Source organism: Mesocricetus auratus, unplaced genomic scaffold (assembly GCF_017639785.1).
Source record: "Mesocricetus auratus isolate SY011 unplaced genomic scaffold, BCM_Maur_2.0 Super-Scaffold_4256, whole genome shotgun sequence".
Lineage (NCBI taxonomy): Eukaryota > Metazoa > Chordata > Mammalia > Rodentia > Cricetidae > Mesocricetus > Mesocricetus auratus.
In genome coordinates this window covers 105,447,255-105,461,956 of record NW_024429182.1, presented here as the reverse complement: position 1 = coordinate 105,461,956, position 14,702 = coordinate 105,447,255, and the positions used below count along the sequence as shown (strand labels likewise).

The 14,702-nt window shown below is 39.9% G+C and overlaps 1 protein-coding gene across 1 annotated transcript in view; it reads left to right on the top strand.

The window, feature by feature from the left end:
- Positions 1-14,702, top strand: part of LOC101840656 (lysosomal Pro-X carboxypeptidase) — a 50,220-nt gene that overhangs the window by 1,169 nt on the left and 34,349 nt on the right. The gene's annotated exons all lie outside the window — the stretch shown is intronic.

Sequence of the window (14,702 nt, the reverse complement as noted above, 5' to 3'; positions counted from 1 at the left end):
CCATCTTTTAATATAATTTAAGACTTTAAAATTTTTTTTCAATAGTTGGCAGTTTTACTCAGTAAAACTTCATACCCTAGGTTTGTACTGAGTTTTATACTTTTAGACACTTTTACTGTCATGTCTGGTTTATGTAGTACAGGAATGTTAGGCAAGCACCAACTGAGCTACAATGTGTGTGTATACTTGTGTAGTATATGTACATGTTAGTGTGGGTATGTGCATGTGCATACTGGTACATATATGTATGTATGTATGTATGTATGTATGTATGTATGTATGTATGTGTGTATGTGGATGTTTGCAGAAGATTTTCTTCCTTAATTGCTCTAAAAAATCTTTGAGACAGAATTTCTCACTGAATTCAGACTAACTGGCCAATGAGCTTCTCCTGTTTGTGCTTCCTCACCTCTAGGATTATAGGCAAAAGCCATATTCAGTTTTTTAGAGAATGTATGTATGTGGGAGATTCAGAACTCAGGCTCGTTACTGACAGCTATCTGCCTAGCCTCCAGTTATACATTCTTTTTTTTTTTCAAGACAAGGTTTCTCTGTGTAGCTTTTGGAGTCTGTCCTAGCACTCACAGAGATCCACCTGCCTCTGCCTCCTGAGTGCTGGGATTAAAGGCGTGCGCCACCACCGCCTGGCCAGAACTACTTCTAATAGCTGGATGTTGGTGGCCACTTAACACATTTTTAAGTGTACAACAAAGCTTCAAGACAACATGTCATTCTAGCTGTAGGTGGCAAAGATGTCTTAGCAAGCAAGGCAGATGTTTAAATAGAAATAGAATCAAGGGTCACATCATGCCAAGCACAAGGAACAGCTTCTTTCTGGCAGATTTCTTAATTCTGCCTGTGCCCAGGAGTGCTTTCTCCAACTTTTGAATTTCTTATCTGTTCTTATTTCTGCTTGGTTACTTTATCCGTCTCGTTGCTCAGCCATTGGACTGGTTATGACTTTTGCGTTGGCCTAACTTGGGACTGCAGTGATTAGGCCTCCTGGAAACTACTAGTCATCTGCACCAGCTATTCCTCTTAACTGCTGGTCAGCATTTCTGTTAGTCTGTGCCTTGTTCCAGCGTCGACCTCATGGCCTCTGGCTCCTGCAGGCCTTCCACATCTCCTTCTCTCATTGTGGGGTGAGGGCATCAGGGAGCTGGAGTGTCTTGATGTATGTACATAGTTTCAGTTCTGCTTTCTGTTCCTGTTTCAGGTTCCCCTTCCTAATTTTTGCCTCAGTAGTCTGATGTCCACTAAAATGCGGCTGTAAGGAGCTGCTTGGAAGAGGATATTGATAATTATCTTTTCCCACTTCCTTCTCCTCATTATTAGTTTCTGTTGCTGACCTTTCCCCTAGGCCTGCAGCATGACTAGTATTGTATGAATTCTTAACTGTTGCTGTGCTTGATGATGGAGTTGTTTCTGGATGGAGTCTTGAAGGTCATAGAGCTGGCCTCTTAGATGTGATGGATTGACTTTGATCTATTTGGTGGAGGTTGGGGAGCTGGGTGGAAGTTAAATATGGTAATAGTTAAGAGCACAGGCTCTAGAGATAAACAGCTTTGAGAAGGAATTCTGGTTTTGCCTCATCTGAGTAAATTGATGAGTTGCCTGGAGGTAGCCTCAGTTATATAATTAGCAAAATGGTAATAACTATACTATACATTTCACAGGTTTCTTAGGCAATGTGGTGATATGTGCAAAGTGCTTATCTAGCACAGTGTAAATCACTGGGTAGTCAAATTATTTTCATCTTTCTGTTGTTTAATGCTTTAATTTACTTCTTTCCATTCCCAATAATATATTTAATAATTCCTTATAGCTAAAATTGTTATTCTGGAAAACATGAAAATATCTCTGAACTTTTTCTGTTTCATTTCATTTCAACCCTTGTTTTATAAGCTAAGATAGGAATTGATGTTTTTCTTCCTTGAAATGATTTTTTTCTCTTTTATAGACATATAAAAAGAATATCAAACCATTTCTGTTTTTTTTAATACTATTTTGAGTTTTTGCAAAATGTGGTGGGAAAATTTGGTAATAGATGTTAGGATGACCTTTTATTAATAAGACTACTAAAACATTAATTCTTTCCAGTAGCTGAGTGCCTAATGTTTTATCAAAATGCAACCAAATACAAATTAACTTTAGGGGTTTCACTGTTGTTAGCACATTTTGTGCTCAATGGGATTTAGATACAGAACACTTTAGTGTGTTCTAGAATCAGCCTTTCAACTAACTTGTGATGTGATCTTGGCTAGTTGCTTAACCTTCTCAATTAGCTTTTACTAATGTTTAGAATAAGATTGACTGTACTCATCTAGTGCTCTGCGTTAGGAGCAGTAGTGTGGCACAGATTCTAGGGTTTACCAGAACATTAATTGCCCTTGGTGAGTTGCTCCTATGCAGTATTTTCATCTTGACTTTAAACAAATTATAAATACAACTACAAAGTACATTTCAATTTGACATTTGCCTTTCTACTACTGCATATTTTTGACTGCAGTTTGGTTATAGGCAGGTTGCAGAAGAAAGTATCAGTAATGAGGAGTCCTTATGACATGTCTTACTTATCTTCACTTCTAATGCTCACACAGTACTACTACCTGGTAGGTAGACTTTTGCTCTCTCCCTCTTTTGAGACTGAGTCCTGCTGCTGATCATATACTGGCTTAGAATTTGAGATCCTCTTCCCTCAGACTCCATTCTGAGATTATAGGCAGAGACTTTATTTACATAGTACATCTTAATAAAAAACTGAATTGAAAAAGACCATAAATTAAAGAAGCAGAAGAAGTAAAATGAAATATTCAGCATGTGTCTAATATATTGGTAATGTAAAAATCCGCTAATACTTACTGAAAGCTTTATGTGTTTTAGGCAATATGGTAAGTTCACTTATTTAATCCTGATAGCCATACTATGAGGTAGATGCTATTATCCTACTTTATAGCCACAGGACTGAGTGTAGGGATCTCTGCAAACACTAGGGCCAGCAGAATAATGACCCACATGAGGCAAGAAGGAAATCTGGTTCAACACGACTTAGCTGGTGTTGGTTGGTTCAAATTTCCAGGGTCTGACACTGGGCAGTTTATTTTAGTCATATTTAAATTAAGCTCAGCACAATTTTGGAAAAAAGTTTCTTGGTGATAATTAACTTAATCCCATGTGTATAACAAAGCTTAAGAAAAGTTTAGTTGAAACTCTTTGCAAAGTACATATGGCCTCATCTATAAAGATGGGTACTGTTGACTTAGAAACAATGCTCAAGATAAGAGTCTAGGAAGAATGACTGAGAAAACCTAATAGTCTGTGGGAGTCAGGACTAGACCTACAGATAGCACAGAAGCCACCTAGGCTGTTGTAAAGTACAAGTTACATCTCCCATATCAATGGGTTCTACCCACTGAGAAAATGATAATGAGCTAGACAGGAAGACTGGGGGAGCCAGGGTGACCTGCTACAGATAGCAGGTCACCAAGCTGTTAATTACATCCATCCCCAACCTTCTGGGTAGAAAATCAGTACACATCTTTTGAAGACAACCATGTGTTTGAACTATTCTGCTTGTCTGTGAGGACCTTTTGCCCTCTACAACTCCAATCGAGTTATATCATGTATTTATAACATCTCGTTTTTCTGGAAAAACTTCAGTGAGTTTCTAGTTCTAATATAACTGTCATTCTCTTATTTTGTAATACCTGTCAGAATAAGCTAGGTTGTGCTGCTATAATAAAACTTCAAAAAATTCAGTGACTTCACATAAGAAAAATATATTCATCTTACTTTGTTTCCAATGTAATGAGCAAGGGACTGACCAAGTCTTCCTTTCAACATAGGTTTTCATGATGACTAAAAGGTTGTAAAAAGGAAGCATGGAAAGTCAAACAAATGCTTCAAAGTGAATATGACACAGATCATTTTTTCCCCCACAAGTTTCTTGGCTTGAACTGGTTTATCAGTTGTACTGAATGACAGAGTAGAGAGACAAGAGTTTTGGAGTGCCGCGAGGTAAAGATAGTACTCATGACTGCTATACTTAGTCATTTACCTACCTACCAGCCTACATACTGAGCACAGACCAGTATCTTTCATAATCAGGAATTGGCCTGGGATTGAGGGGAAGTTCCTAGAGAAGTGGAGATGATTACATTCTAAAGGTCCTCAGTTTGTGCATACTCAAATTTGTATCTGAGCGAAATTAAAAACACTGAAAAACTGTGCTTTGATAGCACTCCTGTGGCTACAGTCTGCCTCAAAAGACATCTGTTTAGTGTTTCCTTGCTCACCTTATCATTATAACAGCTCACAACCTGTTGGCTATACATAGTTAGTTTTCCTATCTTTTTCAATGAATAAAAAAAAATAGGGATTTATATAAAATTTTATTGCTTGGTAATTGTTCATCAAAAAGGGAATTTCTAAGAGATGGACAGATGATTAGAAGTTAAGAGTGAGTACTGCCTTTGCAGAGGACTGGAGTTTGGTTCCCTGCATCCATGGCAAGTAGCTCATAACAGTGCCTATGACCAGATCCACAATGATCTAATGCCTCTGCCTTCAGCAGGCACCTACACAGAGACACACATACATATAATTACAAATAAAAATAGTTCTACATTGGTAATATTTATTATATTTAGAAAATATATGTGTGTGTGAGAATTATAAAAAATATTTTTGTTGTGACTCACAATATTTAAAAGTTGTAGTTATTATTTGCTAATTGTAAATAAATTAACGTTTATTGAATATATGTTCTGTATATTATATTTCTCTTTTTTTTTTTTTTTTGGTTTTTACGAGACAGGGTTTCTCTGTATTGTTTTGGAGACTATCTGTCCAGCCCAGCCTCGAACTCACAGAGATCCGCCTGCCTCTGCCTCCCGAGTGCTGGGCCACCACCGCCCGGCTATTATATTTCTCTTTTTTTTCAATAGTGCCTTATCTATGCTAGGCAAATGCTCTGTCAGTAAGCTGCATGCTTAGTCTTTCATATCTGATTGGAATTATAACAACTCTTCCTTGAAATATAGGATTTAACTGAAGTTGTAGAAGTTGCCTTGACCAAGTTATCAAAGAACAATAATTGTGTCACTTTTTAGCCTGTTGTTTCAGTATTTCCAGTCTTTCATTGACATTGTGATGGCTGTATGTTATAAGTAATAATAATAATAATAACAATTATAATAATAATAAAAAGACGTGGTGAATCTCTGCTTATATTCCACATTCTTCTTTTCTGTTTTTTGTTTTTTGTTTTTTGTTTTGATTTTTGTTTTTTTACGAGACAGGGTTTCTCTGTATTGTTTTGGAGGCTGTCGGTCCAGCCCAGCCTCGAACTCACAGAGATCTGCCTGCCTCTGCCTCCCGAGTGCTGGGGTTAAAGGCATGCGCCACCACCGCCCGGCATATTCCACATTCTTATTTAGTCTTCATAACAATCTTCTAAGGTAGATGCCCATTTACAAGTGACACTTTTGAAACTTAGAAAAATCAAAGGAAGATACATCCAGTTTATCCCATTTGTAAACCAAGTCAAAATTGTAACTAGTTTGTGGTGTATTTGTAAAATTGGGTATTGTCAGCACTTAAAAATTACTGTTTTAAGGCACATCTAACAATGTAGGAAAATGTTCATGCATCAATGATAAATGAAAACAGACAAAATGAGTGTACAGTATTGCACTAATCCATTTCCCACTGCTATACCAAAGTATTTGAAGGTGAGTACTTTATAAATGATAGAACCATGCTGAATATGATAGTTTAAGCTGTAATGTGCCATTGACTCTGGTGGCTGCATCATATGGCAGGAACTAATAAGAGGAGATATATGTTAAGACAGGGAGTCAGAGAACACAGGAGGAGGCCATGATTTTATAACAAGTCTCAGGAAGGTTCATTTCATGAGTTAAGCCCTTAGAGGGGAGTGCCTCAAATGACCTAATTACCTCCCACTAGGCTCCGCCTCATACAGATTTCACCAACTACCAACATCTTTGATCATGGCCAAACTTTCAACACATGTATTCTTACAGGAGACAAACTACATCTAGACCAGCAAATGTTGTCTTCAAATTTTTATTGGGTGCCTGTTTATTCTAGGCACTATTCTAGTGACTGGGGGGAGATCTTTCTATGTAGTGTTCTAGGCATAGGGAGGAACAAGTACACAAATTCAGAGATAAGTGTGTGTCCGGTGAGAACAATTCTAAGGCCAGCGTGGCTAGGTTACATTGCAAGGGAAGGATAAGTAGGAGACAGGGTAGGAAGGCAGAAAAGGGGGACAGACTCCCTGGGAACCTTGACTATTGTAAAGAATTAAGTATTAAGAATTAGGTGAGAAGCCTTGAGTATCAATAGCAGAAGAGCGACATGTTCTGATTAATGTTTTAAAACGTGATCTGGCTATTGTGTTAAGAATTGACTATGGAGTAGAACTAGGTGGAGCAGGAAGAGTAGACTACTGAAAAAAGTATTGTGTTGGCTTGAATTAGTGGAAGTGTGAGAAGTATTCAAGTTCAGGAATTTTTTTGAAGATGTAGTTGATGAATTAAAAGTGGAGTGAGAGATAAATAGAAGTTGAGGATGGTTTCATGACCTGAAGAGATTGGAAGATGAAATTGTCATTTACTAAGATGGGGAAGGCTTTGGGAGGCATACGTTTGGGCATGGGAGGAGATGAAGAACTTGTTCCTAGACCTGCTACTTGAGTCAGGAGTTCAGAAAAAAGGTGGAGCAGGAAGCTTATTTGAACCTGTTTCAATATGCAGATAAGCTGGAAAGTCATGATGGAAAAAAACAACAGAGGACTTAGTAAAGACATTTTCTTCGAGATGTTCAGCTGGGTATGGTGAAGTGTGTTTGCATTTTCTGATACTCAGGAGGCAGGGGCAGGAGGATCACTTGTTCCTAGGCCAGCCCAGATAACTAAGTGGGCATGGCCGTAGACCATCATCAAGGGCATGATTACAGTTATTGGCCATGGGATTTAAGACATGTAAGCAGGGTAGTGAGGATGAGTGAGGAAAAGGACAGTAGTGACGTTGATGGATTTAGGGACTTGTGATAGAAACAGTGAACTGTAATGAAAGGAGGAACTTGAATGCCTGACATTCAGAGTACTGCAAGATTGGTGTTATTGGGATTGACAAGATCTAGGATTTTAAGAAGAGGTAGTGATCAAGTAGAAGACAGAATTATTGGAAGATGGAAGAAAATGCAACAAGATAAATGGAAAAATTTCAAAGGTGCTATGTGGAATGGCAGTAAGCAAGGAGATAGTTTGTCATGGAAGAGGGGAAATAAGCAGAGTCACTGGTGATTGTGCAAGAGGACTAGCCAGGTTGTCTAGCTCCACGATGACTTTTAAGGCAGGAGTTGGGGAGGAAGAAGGGAGACTTAGAAGCAAAGAGCAAACTCACTCCAACTCAAGGAGCAGTAAGGGGATGATATTAAGAGAGCCACACCATTCCTTGACAGGGTCCAATATGTTTGCAAGTATGTTTGTAACTGCACAGAGTGAAGGGTAATTTTTAGCAGTGGTAGAAAAATCAGCAATAGGTGAAATCTCATTTTATACTTTCTACTTCTCCATATTTTTAAAATTATAATGAGCCTGAATCATTTAATAATTTGTCTGAAAAGGTATAATAAAAATTGGCTTTGTTTTGACTGTCAGGCAGTATGTGATGGCATTGGAGTCTCAGCCTGGGAACTCTGAGGACCTTCAGTACCGTGGCACTAGCCTGGGTAGATGTAGCCACACTGTTTCTCCGTTACTGTGCATCCATGGCTACTTTGTACCTTTCCTTAGTATTTACCTCTTTGCCTTCTGTTTACATTTGGGGCAAGGATTAAAAAAAGAGAAAAAAACATGTGTTCTTTCCTACCTCATTTCTATAGGATCATAAGAGTAATAGAGGGAGAAGGGAACAAGAATGATTTCCAAGAGGAATTTGGGTGTGTCTGAAAGGGAGTTAAAGCCACAGAAATCAGACCAGAGCTTGCATTTGCTCCAACCCTTTGACCTCTCCCATCTGTCTGCTTTCAGTCCCTTCTGGCTGCAGTAGGAAGACACTCATACACTTATTCCCACTGTTTCCCCCATGGCTGCTTGTAGGCCATTGCCACCCTTTCTAGGTGGTCTCTCACCTCAACTGTTCTGTGCTCAGTCTAATTTTCTCCTCCCCATCTCCAGCCCCCTAATAATCCCAATACTAAATAATGGATACCATTTGAGCTATTTCTGTGTGCCAGGCAGTGTTCCAAGCACTTTATACATGTTGACTGATTCATTTTCAAAGTGACCCTATCTGTGACATTTTGGTGCTAATGTCTCTAATTTATTCATGGGGAAATTGAATCACAGAGTTATCAGCTGTTTTAATCATTTGTTCCAGTCTGCCTCTTGATATTTCTACGTGAAGTTTCTTGTAGGTCTTTTTCTCTTTTCAGGCCAATTATTATAAAACATTTGATGATATATTTATATCATCAAGCATGACTTTGGAGACAGAAATTTGACTTTTCCCGAGTATCTCATTTTCTGCCAATAGATATTAAGAAGATTACAGCTGGGGGACTGGAGCAATGGCTCAGTGCTTAAGTATACTGGCTGCTCTTCCAGAGGACCAGGGTTCAATCCCTGGCATCCACATGGCTGCTCACAACCATCTAATGCCCTCTTCTGTCTTCCAGAGGTATTTCACACACTTGTTGCACAGACATATATGAAAGCAAAACACTTATACACACAAAGTAATTAAAATGATTATAATTTATAATGATTATCTTGAAACAAATAGCTGAGAGAGGGTGGTGTGTGTGTGTGTGTGTGTGTGTGTGTATGTGTAGTACAGCAGTTAGAAAAGCTTAAGTGTGTGAGGACAGTTTGAGGAGAGAACCTTGTATCTGAGCAGAAAGAAGACCATAGAGTCTGAAGTGTCAGTTATTTTTTTTATATTTTATTTTTTTAAATTTAAATTAGAAACAAGGTTGCTTCACATGTCAACTCAAGGTCCCTCTCCCTTTCCCTCTTTTCCCATGCCCTCCCACCAACCCCCCCCATATCCCCTCATTTCCCTAGGGAGGGTGAGGCCCTCCATGGGGGTGTCCCTAGCTGTCATTTCATCCAGGGCAGGGCCTAGACCCTCCCCCAAGAGTTCAGGGTGAGAGTGCAGCTCTCATTGTTGGATGGGAGTCCAAAGTCCATTTGTATACTTGGGATGAGTACTGATCTACTGCCCAAGGCTCAGTAGTCCTCCTCACTGGAAGTGTCAGTTATTTTGGGCTCTCCTTCCTCTTGTAACCTTTTCACTTGTGATGCTTGAGTTGATTCCATCTGTAGTCTTTTATTTTCATTTGTGTACCCCCACTGTTGTTGAAACCCCATTGCTGTGACATCCTAACTTGTGGAAAACAAGTCTAGTTGATGTCTCTGTAGATCCCTTTCCACTGTTGTTCCCATGTGTCCCATTAACCACCTGAATCAAGTCACGCTTCTGCTCAGAATGTGCCATGGTTTCCTACTGTTCACTATATTAAGAGCACTCTCCTGAGCCTAGGTTGGTACTCATGCCTGTAATCCTGGCACTTGGGAGACCAAGACTTGAGGGGTGTCATGAGTTCAAGACAGCTTGGACTACATAGTGAGACCCTGTCTTAGGCTAAGGGAAAAATGGGGTAAAACAGAATCTGGTAGCATTGATAGGTTTTCAATCTGAGGCTCCAGTTTCTAATCTGTCCTCCACACATGTTCTTTCCTTTCCCGTCTCTGTTCCTCAGCCCACATTGTTACCTTCCATTGTCTCTCAGTTTGCCTTTCCTGCCTTTATCAGCCTCATCCATTCATCTGTGTCTTAAGCTCCTTGGCACACACCACCAATGCAAGTTATTTCAAAATCTGTAGGGTATAGCTGGCCAAGTCTGTACTCTTATGGTGGCAGGTGTCTTATTTTTGCCTTATATTTGGGCGTTTGTTTTGTACCCTATTTGTGACCCATCCCCTTTCTTCTTGAGACAGATTCTCAGTGCATGCTACAGGCTAGCCTCAAACTGTGATCTACCCGTCTCTGCATCCAAAGTGCTTGCTCGGATTCAGGGTGTGCCACCACACCTGCCTTCTCATTCCTTTTTAAAAACTGGACCATGGTCTTGACAACACCCATGTTCTTCCATGTCACACTGAATGTTATCGTGCTTAGCATATATTGTCTTCACACATCTTGTTAATCTGTATCTTGTACCTTCCTGCTTGTCCACTTCAATATACATTGAAGTAGGAAAGCTGTATGGGGGATGGTGATAGTTATATACATTTGTGTCCTAAGTGTTTGTTTCTTCTTGATGAGCAAATTGAAATATCAGACAAAAAGGTCTATTTGTTTTCATTGCATTCTTAGTAGTCGGCAAGCTATAGCTAGAAGTTTATTTTAATTCTCTTTCCAGATTCAGAAAGTAACAAATTAATATTCTCTGCTTTTCTTTGTTTAGTACATAGTTTGTGGCTGTTGATAGGGTAAAAATGAAAACATTAAGAAAAATGTGGACTGGGGAGATACCTCAGTCAGCTTAGTGGAAGCATGAGGACCTGAGTTTGATTCCTGGAACTCATGTTTTGTTTGTCTTTTTTTCTTAAAACCTGAGTGTGATGGTGTACACTTCTCCTTCCAGCATGGGGAGGTGGAGACAGATGGATCCTTTGGGCTTGCTGTCTAGCCAGCCTTGCCTGTTTGGCTAACTCCAGGCCAGTAAAAGGCCTTATCTCAAAACAAGGTGGATAGGTTTTGAGGAGTGGGATCTGAGGTTGTTCTCTGGCGTCCACAGACGAATGCACACACATATGTTTATATACACAAAATTTAAAAATGTCTTCTTAAAGGTCACTGCTGGAAGGACTGTATCTCAGTAGTGGAGTTTGTACTTAGCATGATCAAGGAATGCACGTGTATATACATATTAATGCACGTGTGCACACACACACTTAAAAAATACTTGTATGGTGGTTAATTGTCTCTCATTCAAGTGTACTAGAAAGTAAAGGAGACATGATTTTGTTTTTTTCATTTGCAAACCAAAGCTAATTATAAATCTTCGCTTTTCTTCACATATATTCTTTTTTTTTTTGGTTTTTCGAGACAGAATTTCTTTGTATTGTTTTGGAGGCTGTATGGAACTTGATCTGTAGACCAGGCTGGCCTGGAAGTCACAGAGATCCGCCTGCCTCTGCCTCCCGAGTGCTGGGATTAAAGGCGTGCGCCACCACCGCCCGGCTCTCACATGTATTCTTAACTCAAGTTGCTGTGCTACCACTGGTGAGAAACATGTCCAGTTGTCCCTGCCTCTGCCAAGCCCATGGTGTTATGCTTCTTCCCAATCAGGCTTTATAGACTGACACATCAGTTAGGTAAAAAACAGGTTGTAATGTCAGATTTCCTTGGGAGCTTTCTTTGAGCACAGCTGCATTTAGGACATGCTATCTGGAGATGAGAAGAAAATTTTTTCCTTTGCTCCCTGAAGGTCTGCTGGAATAAATTAGAACACAGATTAAATTGGAGAGAATATACACAAATCAATTGACATGCACAGGGAAATATTAGAAATATGGCCACTGATAAGTCAGTGTGATTCAGGTGCTTACTCTGAAAGGGATGTGAGAGAATGTTGATAATTTGGAGGGCTCCTAATTCTGAAGACAGAAATTAACTTCTAAAATGTTTCTCTTTTGAATGAGCCTAAGAGACAGACGTTATCTTGTGCTGAAGTCCATTTCCCAGTCCTCCTTTGGTTATAAATAATGGGATTTGAGATGGGGCTCTGGGGGATGAAACAATGGTGGAAGGTCTTTCATGCCCTTGCGGGACTTCTAATTCCTCTCTCTTTCCACCGTGCTATAGAACATTTGTGGTTTTGAGAAGATATTTTTAAAAGCTATTAAGTTTTATTAGGTACCATTATTACTAATTCATATTCTTCCCCTACTGCATGTGTGTGCTTGTGCTTTGATACAAGTGTCACTTAGCAAAGTTTTCCATAGGAGTCCACATATGATAAAGAGCATGCTATGTTTGTCTACACCCAGTAAGTTTGGCCAACTACACTGTGATTTAATAATCCAATTTAAATAAGGAACCACAAGTCAGACAATGACTTTGATTCATCAGATATGAAAGAAAGGAAGTACTTGTTATTCTTGGTCAATTTTTACTTCTATGTAGTTTGAAGCAAGGTCATGCTGCAGACACTGCCCTTTCAAACACTGGGAAACCTCTGCCATTTCCTGATGTTGATGGCTTCTTCCCCTGAGGGAATAGCTCATGAGACATGATACATACCGGGGGTGGGGGGGTGGGGGGGGGAAGCAGGGGTGACAGCTCTCTTGTCCTTGGTGCTGATGGGCTTCCTTTCTTTCTTTTTACCTTTGTCTTTTCACAATGAGAAGTTCCTGTTAAGAGGGGACTTACGTTTGCCTAAGTCGGTATTCTAATTTCTAAGGCATGGACACTCTTCATAAGGCAGGAGTCCATGTATACTGAGCCTTTTTCTGAACCTGAGTGCATCTGCCTCGATCTTACTTGTCTGTGCACCTGGAAGTTCTGTAACACCAAGGCTCGTCTTTTTGGACAAACACTTAACAAGTACAGGCAACTCTAGGTGATGACGTGCATTCCATGGCTTGATTTGCAAGCTTTGAATCATCTTTCCTTGGCCTTCTAAGATGTCTTGACTCTCCACCTTTGCTCAGCTCATGGATACCTGAAATGCAAGTGATTTTTAAGCTCCATCTAACATGTAAGACCTTGATGAAAATTGACTTTGGTTCTTCAGGTTGAACACTTTAAGACCAGGGGCTTATATTCTCTAGCATCCTTCCCAGATATAGGTGTCCCAGACTAATAAAGATGATAACAACCATTAGTGTTATTACCGCTCTGTTATGTTTTATGTTTCTCTTATCTTAGTCGCTCATGCTTGGGACTGGCTGATTTCATCATCTTCATACCAACTGCCAAATCCAGTCACTGAAACCTTTCATGATTTCCTCCTGGTTTATGCGATCCTCTTCACGTCAATGCCTTCCTTTGTTGTTCTGGCCTTACTGTTGTTCTGGCAAGTGCTGTGCCACCAAGCCACACACCAGCCTAGTCTATAACACTTCTTTACATTACTCGGGGTTACCTGCTATTCTATGTTATTCCAGATTTCATTGTAATAGCTTCTCAGTCTATGTTCTTCTAGCCTCATACTAGCTTCTCTCTTCTAGTCCAGTCTTACTGGACCCTGCTTCAATCTTAATTCTCCTACAAGACTTTCTCCAATTGACCCGGTCAGGTAGGAGCTATCCTTCTCCACACTGCCCTGGGATTTACTGTATGTAGTATCCATTTCACCGTTAAATGTGCTCTGATTTACGAGACTGAACTGTAATTATTTATTGGAATGTGAGTTATACTCACAGGGGCATAATGCACTTGGACTTTCTATTAAGATAAAATAGAACCTGTACGTTGGTTGCTCGGTGGCATTTAGTTTTGTTTAAACGATGCCATGACCTACTAAATTGATTTTATAGTTCACTAATGAATCATAGCCTCTATTTATAAAACACTGTCTAACTCCGAAGATAAATGCTTCTCTTAACCACTGAGCTGTCACTCCAGCCTGATAAATTCTTTTCATAATAGAAAAATAAGTCTCGGAACTGGTGTACTACAGGGTGAGCATAAGATACTGGAAAAGAGATGTGAGCATGGGAATTCATAGGAGACAAAATTCTATGGTGAAAACAACTTCCTTTGCAGGAAGATGGTTCTGTTTGAGGAAAAGAGACTTCAGTATTTATCTTAGATAAGATCCACAGGGAAAGTTAAGAGGGGGCGTCAGGAGTAGAAAGAGCCCCTCACTCTAAAGTCTGGGAGGACTTTCTCACCAGCCAAGAGTCAAACATGTTGTTACTACTAGCAAAGTTCACTGTAAACATTGCCTTCATAGTGACAGTATTTTTTGTTTGTTTGCTTTTTCAAGACAGAGTTTCTCTGTAGCTTTGGAGCATATCCTGGAACTTACTCTGTAGACCAGGCTGGCCTGGAAGTCACAGAGATTCGCCTGTCTCTGCCTCCTGAGTGCTGGGATTAAAGGCGTGTGCCACCAGCCCAGCTGTGACAGTATTTTTATAAAGAGATTTTAAATAAGAATTCTAAGGTTTAAGTGGGGGAGGTGGGGACAAGGAAGGGGGGACAGGATGGGATTTAGGGAGGGTTAGCCAAAGCTAAGATGTATGAAAAGCCAAAAGCAATCCTGACACTGGCTAAGTTAATTTACAGCTTAAATTAAAAAAATTTGGAGATACCCTGGGGAAGTGAATAATGCTGCTCTTAAAATCTACTTTTAGTAAGTGAAAATCCCAGTGTTAGGAGTGGGCTGCCTCCCTATGAGTTGGTCAGGGAGGCCCCTTAAGCTTTCAAAACATTATAGGCAAATGGCATGGATGTTGGTTGCCTACCACAACTAGATTATAAGATCCTATAGCTGAAGAACCACTGGTTAAAAGACACAGAGAAAGTAAGCTGGAACTAGATGGAGGCTTCCTTCCGGCTTGCTAGCATTCATTGTGACAGAGGTGCTGTGTGTAGGCTGCTGGGGGAACATGGTTATCAACAGTCTTACTTAGCTGTGGACCCTTTGTGCGGAAC